At 35.5% G+C, this 20,882-nt stretch overlaps 1 long non-coding RNA gene across 5 annotated transcripts in view; it reads right to left on the reverse strand.

The window, feature by feature from the left end:
- The window catches only part of LOC123571883 (uncharacterized), a 165,341-nt gene that overhangs the window by 51,241 nt on the left and 93,218 nt on the right, over nucleotides 1–20,882 (reverse strand). For 3 of the 5 annotated variants that reach the window (XR_010584979.2, XR_010584976.2, XR_010584977.2), the window contains 2 exons: nucleotides 9,300–9,448; nucleotides 7,674–7,796 (listed from right to left, as the gene is read on the reverse strand). This is a non-coding gene — a long non-coding RNA (uncharacterized lncRNA). Of the gene's footprint in view, nucleotides 1–7,156; nucleotides 7,797–9,299; nucleotides 9,449–20,882 lie in introns of those variants that run through there. The other 2 variants (XR_012431794.1, XR_012431795.1) reach the window with 1 other exon arrangement.

Here is a 20,882-nt window from a genome sequence, read left to right on the forward strand (position 1 = left end):
GAGAGGCCACATGCACAGTGTGTTTACTGAAGTTGTGCACATGCTTACTTGAAACATTTCTTCCTTATCAGTCAAGCTTTCCTAGAGGTAGATCATGTACCAGTTAAACTCCACCATTTTACCTCTTAATGCACATGCTTGAGCCCACTTGCTCAACTCCTGAGATCTTATTGGGAAGCTACTGATCACCAGCTTCAGGTGTTTTCTAGCTATTAGAGACTGCCTTTCCCTGGCTGCAACCAATTAAGATTTTAAAGCGACAGTTTAACAACTGGCTGATTATCACCTGATAGTTGCCTGACATTCCTTGTTGGGGGAGCCATTCTCCTACCCTGCTTATGTTTGCATAACTACCTTCTCTAACATGACGACCATAAGAACAAAGATAAAAACCTTTTAGGGTATATATCAGGTCAATCAGAAGTAAGAGTTCCTCTAAAAATTACATTCTATATATGTACGTTATTTTGAAGTGCATATTCAGCAAACTGTAAACATGCATCCAAGAGGTAAAAATTTGTTCTGCTCCTCTAATGAGAGGAATAGTTATTAAAATTTTGCTTTCTTTCCCTTCATTGTGTAATTATTTTAAAATGTGTATATATACACACAATAATTTTTATTTAAATAGAGTTATTAAACTTTCTAATCCCTCTAGATATTTATAAGCAACATTTTATTTGGAAAATGATATAATACACCATAGTTAAAACTAAAGAAAATTGACTTAAAATTTAATGGAATAATATAAAGAAGTAATGAGGCTAGATACTAACTGAGGTAATGGAATATACTTAGAGGGGCTTTTAAAAAAAGCTATTTGTGCTATTTGCCTAGAATGCTTTAGGACATTTAAGCCTAACAATATATGGGGGGGGGGGGGAAGTAAATAAGATAGACATAAATAAAAAATTATCTAATATAATCTTTTCAATATATATTTAAGATTCTGGCTCCAGTTCAGATAAAAGTAAGCATATGTCACCTTGTCTCTCCTGTTGAGTACAATGAATGACTAAAACAGATACATTGAGCAGCTCTCTGAAGACTCTGAAATGTTAAATGGTATCAGGCAGAATGAAATAAGGAAATGAGTACTCAAAGTAAGACCAATTTAAGGGGGAGTTTCTTGTTTTTTGCCTCTGGTATCTCCCACAGTGGAATGAAAAGTATCACAAAGTTCAAAATTCTGGACTGAGTGTAGGCAGAAAGCTGTAAAAGAAGACCTCAATTTCTAGTCTCCAGCAGGAAAAGGAGTCCCTGGGGTCAGTTCCTGGGGAAAGTATAAAAATTTGACTGTTTTGCTTTTTGTTTTTTCCATCCCAGACCCAAGAAAATCTATGGCAGTACTGTCACAGAGGTGATAACAATAACAGTGGTAGCTGGGCAGGCATTTAAAACCCTGCGGGAATGCAACCCTTCCCTCTGGCAAGAGAGGCCGTGGTCCTAAGAATGTGAGGGAACATCCCCATTCTTTGTTTCTCTCTATACCCTGCTACTTAGCTTCAGTGGCAGACACAGTTGTGGAATGTTCACAGCAGAGAGGGAAAACTAAAGCCCTATCCTTCTAGACAGAAGAGCAGAATCAGGGCCTTTCAGAACCAAAAAGTGTCACAAAGACTGTAAAGAGGGGAGAATTCAAGAAAGCAATTCCATAAAGTTGTGTCTGAATTGTGGGTCTCCCCTACGAGCTACATAAGCATGAATATAAGCCTAACGAAAGACTCTGAGAACTGATAGGTAGGCCATCCCCAAGGTCTCAGACTGTGGCTTCTGAATGGCAACACATGGGAGACAGCCAAACAACACTACAAACTCTGAAAATTGAACCCACTTAGAACCATTGCTTACAGAAAGTGGTTTGGTACTTTTAGCTTAAATCTCCAAGTCTATGAACATCTCTCTCTCTCTCTTTTCAATAATCTCCATAAGAATTATATAAGACCCAGACTCTCATAACACAGTATATTAAGTATCCAAAATGCAATCCAAAACTAGTCAGCATAAGTAGAAGCAGGAATCAACAGATGCCAATCCTGTCATGATCCAGATGTTAGAATTAACTGAAAAAAATTTAAAGAAGCTATTATAGTCAAGCTTCAAGAAGTAAAGGTGAGGCCAGACACGGTGGCTCACGCCTGTAATCCCAGCACTTTGGGGGGCCGAGGTAGGCGGATCATGAGGTCAGGAGATCAAGACCATCCTGGCTAACATGGTGAAACCCCGTCTCTACCAAAAATATAAAAAATTAGCTGGGCGTGGTGGCGGGCACCTGTAGTCCCAGCTACTCCGGAGGCTGAGGCAGGAGAATGATGTGAACCCAGGAGGTGGAGCTTGCAGTGAGCCGAGATCACCACTGCACTCCAGCCTGGGAGACAGAGCGAGACTCCGTTGCAAGAAAAAAAAGAAAAAAGATTGAGGTGTACCTTTTTACGAGCGTTCCTCTGGAGAAACTGGCTTGACCAGTTCAGTGGAGATCTATTACCACAAGTAAGGTCCCTCAAGGCTGGGGTACAAAAACTAAAACAAAAATTTCCTGGAAAGATCCAATAGCAGAGTAAAGAAGACAGAGAGTCAGTGAATTGAAGATAGTTTAGTAGAAATTATCCACTCAGAACAATAAAAAGAAAAATAATTGAAAAAATTAAACAGAAGTTCATGGATCTGTCAGACAATAGCAACTGGGGTAATATGTGTTTGGTTATAGTGCCAGAAGAAAGAAGAAAACAAAATGTAGGGGAAAAAGCAAAGAAATCACGGCTGAAAACGTAACTGAATTTGGTTAAGTACATAAACTTGCAGATTCAAGAAGCTCAGCTAACCTCAACTAAAATAAATGCAAATAAATCTATGCCCAGAAATAACACAATCAAATTTCTGAAAATTAACAACAAAGAAATCTTAAAGCCAGAAATAAATGACATATGATTTATAGGAGACAATGATTTAAATGACAATGGACTTCTCATTAGAAACCATGGAGTCCAAGGGTACTGGGATGATATTTTTAAAGTAAAAGAACTATCAATATTCAGAGAAAACAATATGTAAGAATAAAGGTGAGATAAGCACATTCTCAGATATAGGAGGCCTAAGATAATTTGCTAACAGTATATCTGCTCCAAAAAAATGGTAAAGGAGTATCTTGAGAGAGAAGAAATATGATACTAGAGGGAAAGTGATAACTTTAAGAATGAAAGAACCACAGAAATGGTAACTATCTGTGTAGACAGACTATTTTTCCCCTCCTAAGTTCTTTAAAATATACGATGGTTGAAAGCAAAAAATTATAACCTTACCAGTATTAAAAGGTAAGTTTCTCGACATGATAAAGAGGCACTTATGAAAAATCTACAGTTAACATACTCAGTGTTGAGAGACCTAAAGACTTTCCCCCTTAAAATCTAGAACAAGACAAGGATGTCTGCTTTCAACACTGTTATTGAACATTGTATTGGAAGTTTTAGCCAGGGCAATTAGACAAAAAGTAAAAGGCATTCAAATTGGAAAAAAAGAAGTAAAATTATGTCTATTCACAGAACTGACCCCATATAGGGGAAATCCCAAAAGAATCCACAGAAATTACAAGAGCTAATAAATAAATCCCTCAAAGTCACAAAATACAAGATCAACACACAAAAATCAGTTGTTTCTATACACCATCCATGAAAAACCTGAAAAGTAAATTAAGAAAGCAATTCATTTACAATAGCATTTAAAAGAATAAAACACCTAACAATAAATTGAACCAAGGAGGTGAAAGACTTGTACACTGAAAACTGCAAAACATTGCGAAAGGAATAAGTGGAAAGATAACCTATGTTCATCAACTGAAAAACTTAATGTTGTTAAGATTTCAATACTACTCAAAGGAATCTACAGATTAAATGCAATTCCTATCAAAATTTCAGCAGCCTTTTTGTACAGAAATAGAAAAATTGATTCTCAAATTAACATGGAATGTAAATGGTCCATATTACAATGCAAGTGGTACATACACACAATAATTAAAACAGTGCACTATTGACATACATATATAAATATAGAAATGTAGACAAATGGAATAGAACTGAGAGTCCAAAAATAAATCCATGCATGTATTACCAACTGAATTTGACAAGGGTGGAGATTTCTTTCCATTGGGAAAGAATTGTCTCTTCAACAGGTGATACTGAAGCAACTGAATGTCTGCATTCAAAACAATGAAGTCATTTGAAGTTACTTGAATGAAATTCTACTCAACATTATATACAAAAATTAATTTAAAATGAATGAAAACCTAAACATGGAGGTAAATCTTCATGAATTTGGAATTGACAATTGATTCTTAGGTATGACAGTAAAAATAAGCAGCAAAAGAAAAACATAGATAAGTTGGACTTCATCAAAATTAGAAAATTTTGTGTCTCAAAGGAAATTATCAAGAAAGTGAGAAGACAACAAACAGAATGAGAGAAAAATTTTGCAAACCATATATCTCGTAATAGCTTATTATCCAGAATATATAAAGAACAACAACTCAACAACAAATAAACAATCCAATCCAAGGATTGGCAAAAGATTTGAATAGGCATTTCTCCAAAGATACATAAATGGTCAACAAACCGGTGAAAAGATGGTCAACATCTTTAGTCATTAGAGAAATGCCAAAACACCACAATGAAATACCATTTCATATCAGCTGGCATGGTTATCATCAAAACAACTGGAAAATAACAAATTTAATATATAAGAAATTTCTACAATTTAATAACAGGACAACACAAATTATTATAATTTTTTTTTTTTTTTTTTTTTGAGACAGAGTTTTGTTCTTGTTGCCCAGGCTGGAGTGCAATGGCGCAATCTCGGCTCACTGCTACCTCCACCTCCCAGGTTCAAGCAATTCTCCTGCCTCAGCCTCCCAAGTAGCTGGGATTACAGGCACACACCACCACACCCAGCTAATTTTTTGTATTTTTAGTAGAGATGGGGTTTCACCATGTTGACCAGGCTGGTCTTGAACCCCTGACCTCAGGTGATCCATCCACCTCGGCTTCCCAAAGTGCTGGGATTACAGGCGTGAGTCACGGCACCTGGCCCAACAATACAATTTTTTTAAATGGACAAAGGACTTTAGACACTTCTCCAAATAATATATACAAATGGCCATTGAGTATTATGAAAAGATGCTCAAAATCGTTAGTCATAGGAATATGCAAATCAAAGCCGCAAAGGGATATTGCCTTATCCTCAGTGAATGGTGATCATTAAAAATACAATTACAAGTATTGGACAAGATGTGGAGAAATCAGAACCTTCATACATTGCTGGTGGAAATGCAAAATTGTGCAGCTGCTTTGACAAACTGTTTAGTCATTCCTGAAAATGTTATACATAAAGTCACCCATATGACTCACAGAGTTTACTCCCAGGTGATTAAATGAAAACATAGGTTCTTACAAAAAGCTATAAACAATGTTTACAGCAATATTTCCTAATAGTCAAAAACTGGAAACAATTCAAATGTTAATCAACTGATTTATACATAAATTTAGAATATCTATACATTGTACATAATTTGGAAATAAAAAGAAATGAATACTGATACGTGCTACCGCATAACTGACCCTTGAAAGCATTTTGCTAACTAAAAGGATCAAATCACAAAAGCCGCATATTTTATTGTCCCATTTATTTGAAATTCAGTATAAGCAAATCCACAGAGACCCAAAGTCAATAAAGGTTTGTTTAGGAGTGAGGGTGGGAGTGGGAAGAGGAGATGGGAATTGATTGCTTAAGGCTCTTGGTATAGGGTTTCTTTTACAAAGGATGAAAAGTTTCTAAATATTTATTCTCTTGTTTAAATAAATACTAAATTTAAAAAAAATTTAAAATGCAATTTCAACTTTTATTTTAGATTTAGGGGATACATGTGCAGGTTTGTCACATAGGTATATTGTGTGATGCTGAGATTTGGAATATGAGTATTTCTGTTACCCAGCTAGTAAGCATAATACCCAATAGTTAGGTTTTCAAACTTTGTCCTCCTCTTTCCCTCTCCATCTAGTAGTCCCTAGTGTCTATTGTTGCCATCTTTATGTCCATGAGTACCTAATGTTTAACTCTCACTTATAAGAGAGAACATGCAGTATCTGACTTTCTGTTCCTGCATTAATTCAGGATGTTGAGTATTTTTTCATATGTTTGTTGGCTGCATGTATGTCTTCTTTTGAGAAGTGTTCACATCCTTTGCCCACTATTTAACAGGGTTTTGTGTTTTGCTTGTTTAATTATTTAAGTTCCTTATAGATTCTGGGTATCAGACCTTTGTTGGATGACTACTTTGTGAATATTTTCTCCCATTCTGTACATTGTGTTTACTCTGTTGATAGTTTCTTTTGCTCTGCAGAAGCTCTTTAGTTTAATTTAGTCTCACATATCAATTTTTGGTTTTGTTGCATTTGCTTTTGAGAACTTAGTTATAAATTATTTCCCAAGCCCAGTGTTCATGATGGTGTTTCCTAGGTTTTCTTCTAGGATTCCTATAGTTTGAAGTCTTACATTTAAATATTTTATCACTCATTTTGAGTTAATTTTTATATATGATAAAATGTAGGGGTCCAATTTCATCCTTCTTCGTATGACTAGTCAGCTATCTTACCACTATTTATTGAATAGGGATTCCTTTTGCCATTCCTTATTTTTGGTGACTTTGTTGAAGATCAAATAGCTGTAGGTGTGTGACCTTATTTCCTGATTCTGTATTCCGTTTCACTGGTCTATGTGTCTGTTTTTGTACCAGTATCATGCTGTTTTGGTTGCTGTAGCCTTAAAGTATAGTTTGAAGTCGGAAAATGTGATGCATCTGGCTTTGTTGTTTTGCTAAGGATTGCTTTGGCTATTCAAGCACATTTTTGGTTTCATATTAATTTTAGAATAGTTGTTTTTTAATACTGTGAAAAAAATAATATTTTTCAGTTTGGTAGGAATAGTGTTGAATCTATAGATTGCTTTGGACAGCATGGCCATTTTCACAATTTTGATTCTTCCAATCCATGAGCATGTAATGCTTTTCAGTTTGTTTGTGCTATTTATGATGTCTTTCAGTAGGGTTTTGTAGTTTTTCTTGCAGAGATCTTTCATCTTCTTAGTTATAGATATATATTCCTAGGTATTTTATTTTTCTGGTGGCTATTGTAGATGGGATGAGTTCTTGATTTGGCTCTCAGCTTGAATATTATTGGTGTATAGAAATGCTACTGATTTTGACATTGGTTTTGTATCCTGAAACTTTACTGAAGTTGTCTATTAGTTCAAGGAACCCTTTGGTGGAGTCTTTAGGGTTTTCTAGGTATAGAACCATATTGTCCATGAAGAAAGATAGTTTGACTTCTTCTTTCCATATTTTGACACCATTTGTTTTTTCTCTTGCCTGATTTTTCTGGCTAGGACTCCCAAAATGTTCTAAAATTAGGTTGTGGTGATAGCTACACAGCTAAGTGAATAATCTTAAAACTTTACATTGGGGGCTGGGCTGGTGGTTCAGGCCTATAATCACAGTGCATTGAGAGGCCAAGGCAGGAGGATCATTTCAGACTGGGAGTTTGAGACTAGCCTGAGCAACATAACAAGACTCCATCTCTACAAAACGTTTTGTTTTTTTTTTAAATAGCCTGCATGGTGGCACATACCTGTAGTCCTAGCTACTTGAGAGGCTGAGGCATGAGGATCACTTAGCCCAGGAATTTGAGGCTGCAGTGACCTTGATCATTCCACTACACTCTAGGCTGTGTGACAGAGTGAGGACCCCATCTCTAAAAAAAAAAAAAAACAAAAAAAAGAACAGAAACAAAACAGAAACATCATTTCTTGCTGAACTGAAATGTTAACTTCTGTTATACACTAAATTCATAAATACTCTATTGATGGAGTACAGGAAAATGCTACCCAAAAATATGATGCCTTGGAAACAGAAAACAGCAGAAGCAGGAAGACCATTCCCACCTTCCCTATCTCCAGAAACAAAACAACAATGAAAACTTAAATTGTACACTGTAAATGGGCGAGTTTTATGTTAATTATATCTTAATACAACTATTTAAAACAAAACTGTTAGTCTACTCTAAGAATAAACTAAATGAATTCTGTCTCCTGAAAGCTTTAAAACCATCAGCCTCTATATTATGCCCTTTACTTGGAATTTCTAATTCTAGCAAAGCCTGCTTACTTTCAGAATAACCCCAAATTCTAAATTACATAAGTCAAAATTAATGGGTTGTTAATTTTAAAATTAACATAGAATCTTTAATACTGAAGTCACAAAGAGTGAACATGAAAATGGTATTTAACAAAAAAAGTCTTAAGTGATGTTTCAAATGGTCATATCAACATTGTAACCAGACAACAATTATTTTGCAGTAAAAGTGTTCATGTAAAACTTACTTGTGATACAGACTTCCAGGAAGAGAAAAAGTACAAAGAAACCTAGAATACAGAATAAAAGTCTAACATCATGGACCAGTCTTGCCCATTAGAATAGGCACCCAATATATGCAGATGACTGGCTTTGGAGATCAATTTAAGCTCATAAATGACACAGCCTTTCTTTGATTCAACAAGCCACATCAGCATGTATCATTCTTACAGAATGTTAGCGAATGAAAGAAATATCAACCATACAACAACAATGTTCATAGATTTTTTTTTTAAAGCCACTTACCCCATTAAAGATTACAGAAACTACAAAATTCAAAGAGCTGGTTTAGAGTAGAATCAAGGGCTCCTGAATACTTGTCTATTTTGTTTCAACCAGTCTCATGTTGCCTAATTTGTTAAGTCCACTGGGTAGAAAACGAATGTAACTAAACCTCAGTATAACTTTAGAATTGACCCTGTCAGCTATTTTTTTCATTGTGTGCAGCTGCTTAAATGGATTGTCTTCAGCAAAAAGCAATGTAAGTAATTGCATAGCATAAAAGTAAATGTTAAATTATAATTAAATGATTCTGCAAGCCTATCACACTAAGTTTATGGCCATTTCATCATACCGCAGCAGTGCACAGAACAACGATTAGAGAGAAAGAAATGTTTTCAATGGAGATCGCAACGTTCTGATAACTTGTCTCCTTGAAGGCATCTCCTAACATTATGTCATTACTTTTCATTTTAGTTTTTCAACTGTCAGCTTTTCTTTCATATATACATTTATTGCAAACCTTTTTCCTTGAGCAGATAGCCAAACACTGGAAGGTTCCAAATTAAATGCCTCTTAGTTTGACTTAACACAGAAAGGTCCTGATTTATTATTCAAGACTTACCAAGTGCTTTTCCTTGCCTCATTTTGCAATCATTTATTAGCTTTTCCTGAGGACTATCCCATGAAGGTCATTTTTTGCGTGTTTAGTTGACAGACCTTAATTGAGAAAATTATTTTGACTGACATTGGAGAATAAGGTTAGTTCAAAGTCTGGAATAAAAAGCCAAGATCATGTTTAGCACACTGAGTTTCACTTTAGTGCATCCATCTGATCTGTAACATAGAAGCACAACCTATCCATTTTGAAAATCCCTTGTTTTCCCAGATGTTCTCAAAGCAGCAATTTTCCACAGGGGTCATCACTGCTCACACAGTGTCTTTTACTTAATCTGTGTGAATCTCTATAAGATACAAGTACTCTTTAAGTACAAGTCTTAGCAAAATTGTGACAGTCATATCAATTACCTAGAAAGTACTCATGTGGGTGTACACACATTGTACAAGTAAAGGGGAATGATTTATTCAAAATGTATTCTTTCAACAATAATTTGGGGAAGTCTACTGTGTGTCTGATACAATACTAGTTTCTGAGAATACTAATGCAAATAAAACATAGTTCCTGCCTTTAAAAAACTGAAAACCTACAGTAGAAACGAAAGAAAAAAAGAGAAAAATAGCAAGCAGAAAATTTTATGTATATGTATAATACACACACATATACATATGTATACACACACACACACCCCCCATACACAACAAAAATGAGAAATCTTAGTGACATTAAAATGTCCAGGGTGTTTATGGGACTTCCAATAAAATAATGGCCCAGAAATCAGTGATATCTTTGAGAAGAAAAGGACATATTGGTAACAGCTTTAGATAGGCATATTTTGTGGGTAAAAAGTGTGAGAAGGGAGCAGCTGGCAGTCCATTTCTCTGCATAGGTTTCTTCTCTTCTTACTGTGCACTGAGACTCCAAAAAGGATACAGAATCCAAAAAAAAAAAAAAAATGGGCATGCACTAATGAATGTCCACCTGAATGTCAACATAACTAAGAAGATTCTGTCTCATCTTCCATTGTCATCACTGACTGCAGGATAAGCAGTGACTACATCCTTCATAAATGTCAACATAACTAAAAAGATTCTGTCTCATCTTCCATGGTCATCATTGACTGCAGGATAAGCACTGACTACATCCTTCATAATCCCAAATATTATGAAGAAAATGATACAAATAAGTACTAGCAATATAGTATGTATAAACTGCTTAGCACAATGCCAAGCACAGAGTAACTGCTTAATAAATGTTAGCTATTTTTAGTTGTTATTTCTATCTCAACTGATTGTATAAGTACCTCTTTTCAAATGCACTGGTGCTGCCATCTTGATAGAATGAGTAAAGGAGAAATAAAGGAGAAAAACCATGATAACAATATTGGCATTCATGTTTTAATTGGAAAAATAATAAGATAGAATTGATCATTTATTTTGCCGTTTTGTGCTATCAATTGTACTAGACATATATATTATTTACTTCTTACAACAATTAGGAAGGTAGGTAGACAACTTCGTTTTACAGCTAAGAAAAGCAAGGGTCAAAGAAATTTAAATAATATTACAAGTCGACATAGCTAGTAAAAGGGGCAACAAAATTGGATAATTTATCCAAAGTCCAATTTGTTTCTACAAAATCTCTTTTCAAATTCAGAAAATAGTAAAACCGTGGTTTAATTCATGCTGTATGCCAGACACTATGTATAATAAAGTATACAGAGGGAACAGTGATACTTCAGATATGGTCCATTGACTTCTGTGGCTAAAAACGCCGAGGGAGATGGCAAAAATGGAGGCAATTGTAAAGCAAAAAACCAAGGTACTGTGGGAGCACATACTAGGAGTTTTAAGCCCTTGGAAAGAGTGATATCAAAGCTGAGACATGAAACATGAGTACAAATTAGCATTGCTAACGTGCAAGGAGCTGAGTGATGTAGGTACAGAGAATAGTCTGCGTGAAGGCTCTGAGACAAAACTGGGAAGCATGAGTTTGAGAGTAAGACTCTTCACCACAGGATGGGACTGTGATGTGGACAGAGGTTCAGGTCATGCAGAGACATTGAGAGTCTCTCAGAATGACCTGAGGATCATGAAAAGCAATGGCTTCATTCCAACTTAGGATATGGAGCCTAGGATACATTTTAAGTAAGAAAGTAATCAGAATTATATTTTAAAAGCAATATTTTTGGCAAAAGAATAAATTAGAAGAAAATTGGCAGTCACATTTTGTTTTCATTAAATTGGCTTCTTAAAAAGCTATTAGGCTTATATAAATAATTAGTAGGTGAACACACCTACAAGTGAGAAACAGGCCGATGTGAAAACTGCTATGACTTATGCCATCTTCGAAGCTAAACAGGCTTGGCCTCGCAAGATGTTCTGGTGAAGCTAACTGTGGAAGGCCATCTGTTTAGTGATCATCGAGGAGGTTTTAAAGAATAAAATGCATTTAGCACTCAGTAGGAATTCTGTGACAGGTTGCTTGCCACGGTTTCTACTTGTAAAGAGAGATTTACAACAGGGAAGGCAGTTCAGGTAGTTGAGACACAGCAATTTACCAAAACATCCTAAAGCTGGTTCTGTTCCAAAACAAGGGAAAATGCCATTTTTTTTGTAATTCAAGACTTTTATTTCTGTTTCCAACTCCTAACCTAACACCTTACCTTTGGCAGATGATTTTGTTTCCTAATTCACAGAGATATAAGAGTAATTCTACCATATGAATCTCTTTAAATTCCCTCTATCACACATAAATATTCTATTCCCTTCTCCAGCTATTCATTATGTTTATTACATTTGAAATAGAAGATAATCCTACCTGTTGGCCAGGTCTAATAATCAGTTGCCTTTATTGTCCTTCCAACCCCTCACTTTTGGATTAGGACCCCACTAAACAATTTTCCCCTCTTTTTTCTGTCTTCTGACCCTCCCCTTTTCCCTGATCTCTTTCCAAACCCTATTAATATACTCAGGTCTTATTCATAATAAAAAGAAAAAAAGTTTTCTTTCATAAAGATGGAAATGTTGCCTGGAGTTTTATTTTACAGTACTCATGATTGCACCTGGATCGAGAGAAGACAGGGAAGGCGATGAAGAGGAAGGAAGAAATTTGCTTCCGTGATCTCATATCTTTTTCCTGCTACTCTCTCTTTTGCCTTCCTTCTTTTAAACATCTAAGCTATGGTCTGAACTCACAATTATCATTGCCCCATGCTCCACCATTCCAACTCATTCCAATGAAACCTAGACTCAAACCTTTTCATAGTTACTTCTCTTGCAAAGATGAGGCATACCCTCCTTCTTGAAACTGTCTGTTTGCATCAAAGTAGATAAATTGGACTTTACTAAAATTAAAAGCTTTTATGGATCAAAGGATACTAACAGAATAAAAAGACAACCCACAGAATAAAAGTAAATATTAGCAAAGCATATGTCTGATAAGAAATTAATATCTTGACTATATAAAGAACTCTAACTCAACAACAAAAAACAAAACAAAACAAAATTTAAAAAATGAGCAAAGAACATGGGTAGACATTTCTCTAAAGAAGATAAGCAAATGGCCAATAAGTACATGAAAAGATGCTTAGCATCTCTAATCATTAGGGAAATAAAAATCAAAATTATAAGACACTACTTTACAAACATTAGAATGGCAATTACTTAAAAAATAGAAAATAAAAAGTGTTGGTGAGTATGTGGAGAAGTTAGAACCCTTGTGCATTGCTGATGAAAATGTACAATAGTGCAGCCACTGTGGAGAACAGTATGACATTTGCTCAAAATATTAAACATATGATTTACCAATTTCACTTCTGGGTATATGTCTAAAAGGACTGAAAGCAGGGGCTTGAAGACATATTTGTACATGCAGTTCATAACAGCATTATTGGCAATAGCCAAAAGGTGAAAGCAATCCAAGTGTCCATTGATGAATAAAAGGATAAATAAAATGTGATATAAATATACAATATAATATTTTCCAGATCAAAAAAAGGAAATTGTGACACATGCTACAACATGGATGAACCTTGAAGACATTACGTTAAGTGAGATAAGCCAATCATGAAAAAAGAAAAGAAAAAGAAACAAAGATTGTTCAATTCTACTTACACAAGGTACCTAGCGTAGTCAAATTAACAGAGACAGGAAGTAGAATGGTGGTGGCCAAGGGCTGGGGAGAGGAAGAAACTGAGAATCATTGGGGAAAATGAAAAGTTGTGGAGATGGATGGCAGTGATGGTTGCACAAAAACGTAAGTATACTTAACAATATTGAACTGTACACTTAAAATTGGTCAATATAGTAAATTTTATGCTATGTATATATTAGCACAATAAAAATATTTTATTATTTTATTCCATTGTACATGGTATCTTATTTTGTTTTATGGGCTTTTTCCTTTGTAAAAGTAAATACTGATATTTATAAGATCTTATTTTTTATTTTAAATTTTTAAAAATTTTTTGTGGGTACATGATAGGTGTATATAATTATGGGTACATGAGATATTTTGATACAGGCTTTCAATGTGAAATAAGCACATCATGGAAAATGGGGTATCCATCTCCTCAAGCATTTATCTACTGAGTTGTAAACAATCCAATTACATTCTTTAAGTTATTTTAAAATGTGCAATTAAGTTATTACTGACAATAGTCACCCTGTTGTGCTATCAAATAGTAGATCTTCCTCATTCTTTCTATTTATTTTTGGTAACTATTAGCCATCTGCACCTCCCCCACAACCCTCAATAACCTTCCCAGCCTCTGGTAGCCACCCTTCTCCTCTCTATGTCAATTAGTTCAATTGTTTTAATTTTTAGATTCCACATATAAGTGTGACCATGCAATGTTCGTCTTTCTGTGCCTGGCTTATTTCACTTAACATAATGATCTCCAGTTCCATCCATGTTGTTGCAAATGACTGGATTTCATTCACTTTTTATGGCTGAATAGTACTCCATTGTATATACCACATTTTCTTTATCCATTCCTCTGCTGATGGACACTTAGGTTGCTTCCAAATTCTAGCTATTGTAAACAGTGCTGCAACAAACAGGAGTGCAGATATTTGTTAGATACACTGATTTCCTTTCTTTTGGATATATACCCAGCAGTGGGATTGATGTATCATATGGCAGCTCAATTTTTAGCTTTCTGAGGAACCGCCAAACTGTTCTCCATAGAGGGTGCACTAATTTAAATTCCCACCAATAGTGCGCAAGTGTTCCCTTTTCTCCACACACTCACCAGCATATGTTATTGCCTGTCTTTGGATATAAGACATTTTAACTGGGGTGGGATAATATCTCATTGTAGTTTTGATGATCAGTGATGTTGAGCACCTTTTCATATGCCTATTTGAAATGTGTATGCCTTCTTTTGAGAAATGTCTGTTCAGATCTTTTGCCCATTTTTAAATGAGATTAATAGATTGTTTCCTATGGAGTTGTTTGAGTTCCTTATATACGCTGGTTATTAGTCCTTTGTCAGATGGGTTATCCGCAAATATTTTCTCCCACTTTGTAGGTTTTCTCTTCATGTTGATTGTATCTTTTGCTGTGGAGAAGCTTTTTAACTTGTTATGGTCCCATTTATCCAGTTTTGCTTTAGTTGCCTGTGCTTGTGGGATATTGCTCAAGAATTTTTTCCCCAGACCTGAAGATTTTCCTCAGTGTTTTCTTGTAGTAGTTTCATAATTGGGGATCTTAGATTTAAGTTTCTAATTCATTTTTTAAGTTTTTTTTTTTTTTCATTATACGTTAAGTTCTGGGGTACATGTGCAGAACGTGCAGGTTTGTTACATAGGTGTACACGTGCCGTGGTGGTTTGCGTCACCCATCAACCCGTCATCCACATCAGGTATTTCTCCTAATACTATCCCTCCCCTAGCTCTCCACCGCTAGACAGGCCCTGGTGTGTGATGTTCCCTTCCCTGTGTCCATGTGTTCTCATTGTTCAACTTATGAGTGAGAATGTGAGGTGTTTGGTTTTCTGTTCCTGTGTTAGTTTGCTGAGAATGGATGAGTCCACATCTTTTGCAGGGACATAGATGAAGCTGGAAACCATCATTCTCTAATTCATTTTGATTTGATTTTTGTATATGGCGAGCGATAAGCATCTAGTTTTATTCTTCTGCACATGGATTTTCAGTTTTGCTAACACCATTTATTGAACAGACTGTCTTTTTCCTACCACCATTTATTGCAGAGACTATATATTCTTGGCATCTTTGTTGAAAATGAGTTCACTGTAGGTGTATGGGCTTGTTTCTGGGTTCTCTATTCTGTTCCATTGGTCTATGTGTCTGTTTTTATAACTATGATATTGGAAGAAAAGTTTCATTAACTTAGCAATGATTGTGAATAAACACAATTTATACCTTTTGCACAATCAGTGGGTGATATTCAAACTAGAGTCTAGCAAAATACTTAGAGTTCCTAGTACTATCTGTGGTGAAAAATAGTTCTAACAACATATATTTTAAGACTAAAATTATATTGTAAAGGCCATAAATGATATTGCAACTACTGTACTTATCTATTACTGAGTTTCTGTCAGCATATTAAGAAAGTGTTTATTGGAAATAACTAGAGTGTAAATAAGTTTTGTTTAGCTGCCTGCATCAGAAGATAAGCAATAGTACCCTAATTTTTCCATGTAACTTTTTGACGACTGTTATTTTATACAGATAAAGAAACAACCCTGTCACCAAAGAAATGATAGTAATGATAACAAAATACCTGGCTTATTTATTTTTTAAAAATATGCAAAAAATGACATATTGTCTAGAAATATATCCACAAGAACTAAACATATAAAGACATGCATAGAAGGATGACCATCAAACTCAACATACTCGGAAGGAATTTGATTGCTGTGCACAAGCAAAATACTTCCACAAAAAAGTAATGATTTATTATTTCATAATTTATAGTAGAGGTATGTTTATTATTCTTTATCTTTTTGTTTATCACAAATCTTTAATAATAAAAAATGGAATAAAATCCCATGTTTAAATTCTTTTCCTTTGCAATTGTGACCTCTCTTCTTGTTTCTTGGGTCATTAAGGGAAATCTAAAGTCAATCTAAGTCTTTTTCTTTTAGGAAGATCTGCTCTATCCACAAGCTTTTGAAATATTCTTGATATAGTTGATGTTAATTATAATATGTCTAGATGCAAATGTTTTATTTTAACTATAATATGTCTAGATGTAACTGTTTCCTTATTTATCCTATTTGTCATACTAAGAATTTCTTCAATATGATTTATTTATTTTGCTCTAGTTCTGAAAAATTGTGCATGATTATGTATTCAGCAATTTCCTCTCCATCCAGTATCTTCTCCTCTTTTGTATTCTAATATTTAGATTTTGTTGTTTCTAGTACTAAATTTTGCATACCTTAGCTTTTCAAATTTCTCTCTCTTAATTCCTGCTAATTCTTTTCATGAGAGTTGCTTGACATGATATTCTCATTTATTCATTTTCAGGTATAATTATTCATTTTTAATGTTTTAATTATTTTCTTTCTACATCCAAGCTTTCTACTTTGTGTTTCTTTAAAATGGCTTGTATTGCCCTCATTCTATAGTATTAGAGGATAGTGTTTTTATTAATTCTTGATTTGATACTTTAATTAAGTCTGGTTCATCTAGTCTGACTTGCCCATTCTATTGACTCTCCTATTTCATGACTCTGCTCCACAAAAGTCTGACTCCTTTTATCAACACATCTTCCCTGAGCATACCCAGTAGCTCACGGGTAATGTGCATAAGGTAGAGCATGTGCTGCTCCTGGCCTAATTAAATGTGGGAGAGATATACCACGGGGCAGAGGCTGAGGAGCCATAGTCTGCCCCTGACCCAACAGATAGCACTGACTTTCAGGGAACCCTCTGCTATGACACAGTTCTCTCCCAGAGCCTGCCTTCATTGTTTGGTTATTTACAGCTGGGTGAGGGTGGTGGCAGGAGGGGAGGGGATGAGGGCTTGTTCAGAAGCTGGTCTTCCAGTGTGTGAGTCTTAAGCCTCTCTGATGTCACCCTACTGACCCCAGTGGCCCTACACAGTCACAGCTGCTTTTCTATCAAAAATGAGGAGGAAGTGAGCATCTATGCAAGCCAGTGTCGCACTAAGAGAAAGGAGCACAATTGAAAACTCTTCCCCTAAGTAGTTTCCATGCTGTGCATGCAAACCTTTTCAGTCCTGCCAGCTATTTCTCTCCATACAAGCACAAAACCACCTCTCTCTGCCCAGTGTTTTCTAACAGTCTTGCTTTAGTTCTTCAGACTCACACTTTTAGTCATTTGATTCCTGTGTCTTGTCTGCGATTGAACTGGGAGAAGGAATAAAGTAATCGGGGGAAAATCTGATAGAAATTCAAACACTGCCAAGCAAGATTACTTGGACATGGCATTGTCTGCATTCAGTTTATTTTGCTAAAACTCACAAATAAGCAATGCAAACAATTCATGCAAGTAGAAAAGGGGGATGCAGCTCCACAAGGCCTCTCTAGTTCCTTGTGGAGGGTACTTGAAGTCTAGTCAGCAAAACAGTGAAGGGGAGTGTCAATTCACCAGAGCAGCCCAGGGCACTGACTTTCACCATTACCTCCAACAACGTTCTACCTATACGTAATAGGTCCCTTGCTATACCTGTGCTGTCTTCCTGTTTCATAGGGCCAGTAGTAATCTGTAGCCTGTGATCTATTTCTCTAGTGGCAGTAACCCTAATTGTTTATTTAATTTTTTACATTTCTGTTTTATTTACCAACCACTTAAGGTCAGAAGTCCTATTCATTATTTCTGTATCTCTAATAGTTTGCATTCTATAGCACTCAGTGAGCACTCATTTTTGTTATTGTTTTGTTGCTTATGAGCAAATGGAGGAGAGTGTAATGAGTTAACACGGTGAGTGTTAAATAGTTGAAATCTCAATTAAAAAATGAGATGTCTGTCTGTGAAGCAGTCACTTCTGAGGTATCAGTCTTCACAGGAATTTTACTCTAGAGTTTGGAAGTAGGGGTGTTACGCAAAGCCAAAGGGACAATCCAGAGGTCATAAGAAACTTAGAAGCATGGGGGAAATCAACATCAGAAAGTATAGACCAGTTGTCTGGGTTCTATACGGAAATTTAAGGGAAAAGCAGAGTCGAGTTTGTTCAGGTCAGTGAAGAGAATTGTAGGACCTCAGTAGACTGACTCTAGGAAACAAACACACACAAAACATTAAAAAAAGTGCCAAAGCAACATCTGAGGTGACCCCAACCTCTCTTTTATGAGGGTTTAGCCTGGGTAACCACTGAGTGGGCAGATCTCTCACCTAAAAAAGGTGAGAGCAGAACCAAAAATATCAAAGTAATTATTGATAAGAAAGTGTGCTTTGATGTATCGCCCTCTTCCCAACCATTGCCACTGTGAGCCTCCAGAGGTTTGAGATGATGAAGCAACAATGTCTCGGGGAGAGGTTAGCACAATTTCTCCCTTAATTGCAAGGTGGATAAGAAAATATTTAATATTTCCCATGTGGTGTTAGAAAGTTTTCCAGTCTGTAAAATTCTATATCTACATTCAAATTTAATGAGGCTATTAACTAAAGTTGCTTCGTGTTTGAGAGTTGTTTATAAAGCACATACAAAAGATAAACTAAATGATGGGTATATACAATCAAGTAAAGGGTCATTACCCTCATTTGAACAACCAATATGCAGCAACTAATGGGGATTTCTCAGTTTAGAAATATTTTTAAAGAGCAGGACTAAATTACTAAGGGAAAAATGAAAAGTTAATTAGTCACTTCTGACTTGTGCTGGACTTGATTGTTATGCAATCTTTTGAGGTCATTTTTAGAAACAAAATATTCATGTGTCCAAGGTGCTAAGCCCATCCGCTTGTTCTTGGGGTTCTAATTAACTTCCATGCTGGTTTGATTAACCCTGGCATTTGCTTTTTCCTAGAAGAAAGCAGCTTCTGTATAAAAGAGCATAACTGACTCACTTTTGGTTAGAAGGCTTGATAATTACAGAATTTTTTGTGTGATAACAATTTTTTTTTGCATGGACTTTGTAATACATGACTTTTGTAACTTATATTGAGTTATTACATAAATGCACATTTTTAAAACTTTCTTCTCAAAAGGCCAAAGGGGAACTTCTACTAAGTTTTTGTGAAAGAAGGCATGAGAAACAACGTAAAATGAGTAATTTCATTTGTTCTCTGCTTGTTATATTTGTAATATTAAAATAACCAACATATTTTATTTTTGGCATCTACTTGAATAGCCTATGCAACATAGTCACAGTGATTTCTCAATTCCTTAACTTATCTTCAGGGTCCTACCATCTCCATTCCAGCACCTGTTCTAATAGTTCTTCCCTGGAAATTTCATCTAATCATGCTCTTCTGCCAAGACCACCAGATCAACCACTCTACTTTATGACCACTGTGACCATCTTTCCTTACAGCTAGAATGGCATAATTAGTGTTTCTAGTGGTTCTTAGAGTGAGCTGAAGAGGAAAGAAGATCATTCAAAAGGCCATTTTAGTAACAGAAAATAAAATTAATAAACCAAAGTGGTAGTGATGAGAAGGTGAAAGAGGAGAGTAAGAAATACTATATAGAGAGAGCAGACAGAAATTGGTTGAAGAGCAAATGTGGAAATTGGAAGAAATGAGTGTTCTAGTTTTCTATTGCTGCATAACAAATTAACACAAATTTAGTGGCTTAAAACAACATATTTATTATCTCAAAGTTTCTGTAGGTCACAAGTTTGGGCACAGCTTTATTGAGTACTCTGCTCAAGGTTTCACAAAGCTGTAATCAAAATGGTGATTGGGATGTATTCTCATCTGGAAGTTCAACTAGGGAAGTATTCACTTCTAGGCTTCCTCAGGTTGTTGATAGGATTCATTTCTGTTTGGCTGTAAAATTCATGGCAGCTTACTTCTCCAAAGCCAGAAAGGGAGAGAGTATCTGCTATTTCCTGTGTCTTATTTTGGCAAAGGCTTAGAGCCTCTTTTAAATGACTCACATGATTAGGTCAGGCCAATCCAAGATAATCTATCTTTTTATTAACTAAAAATTAACTGACTTAAGACCTTAGTTACATCTAAGCTTTCCCTTCACCTTTGCCATATTCTACTGGTTGTAAGTGAGTTATAAGTTTCACTTGCATGAAAAAGGAGAAGATTACAAAAAGTTGTGCACCTCACGGGGCAGGAATCACAGGCATCATTTTAGAATTCTGCCTATACAGAAAATAAAAAAACCCACAGGTCTAAATACTTATCCTGGCTGAATGAGGACATGGAGGTACCAGTGAAGTAAGACAAAAAATTAACATAAACAGGCTTGGGCGAACAGATGTTTATACTTTCATTAAGATGATAAAAACATAAGAAGAGTTGCCCAGAGGAACTGAAAATAAGATATCACGAAAGGTGGAGGTCCTAATTAAATATATTGATTTACCCACAGAGGGTACATATTAAAGTCATCATATTAGTACCTCATTAAAGAACAGAATAAAGAATAGAAAGAAATTTGGGAGCAGGAGGCAGGGAATAGAAATCAGTAAAGAAAAGAGT

The sequence above is a fragment of the Macaca fascicularis genome, chromosome 2, assembly GCF_037993035.2.
Source record: "Macaca fascicularis isolate 582-1 chromosome 2, T2T-MFA8v1.1".
Taxonomy (NCBI): domain Eukaryota; kingdom Metazoa; phylum Chordata; class Mammalia; order Primates; family Cercopithecidae; genus Macaca; species Macaca fascicularis.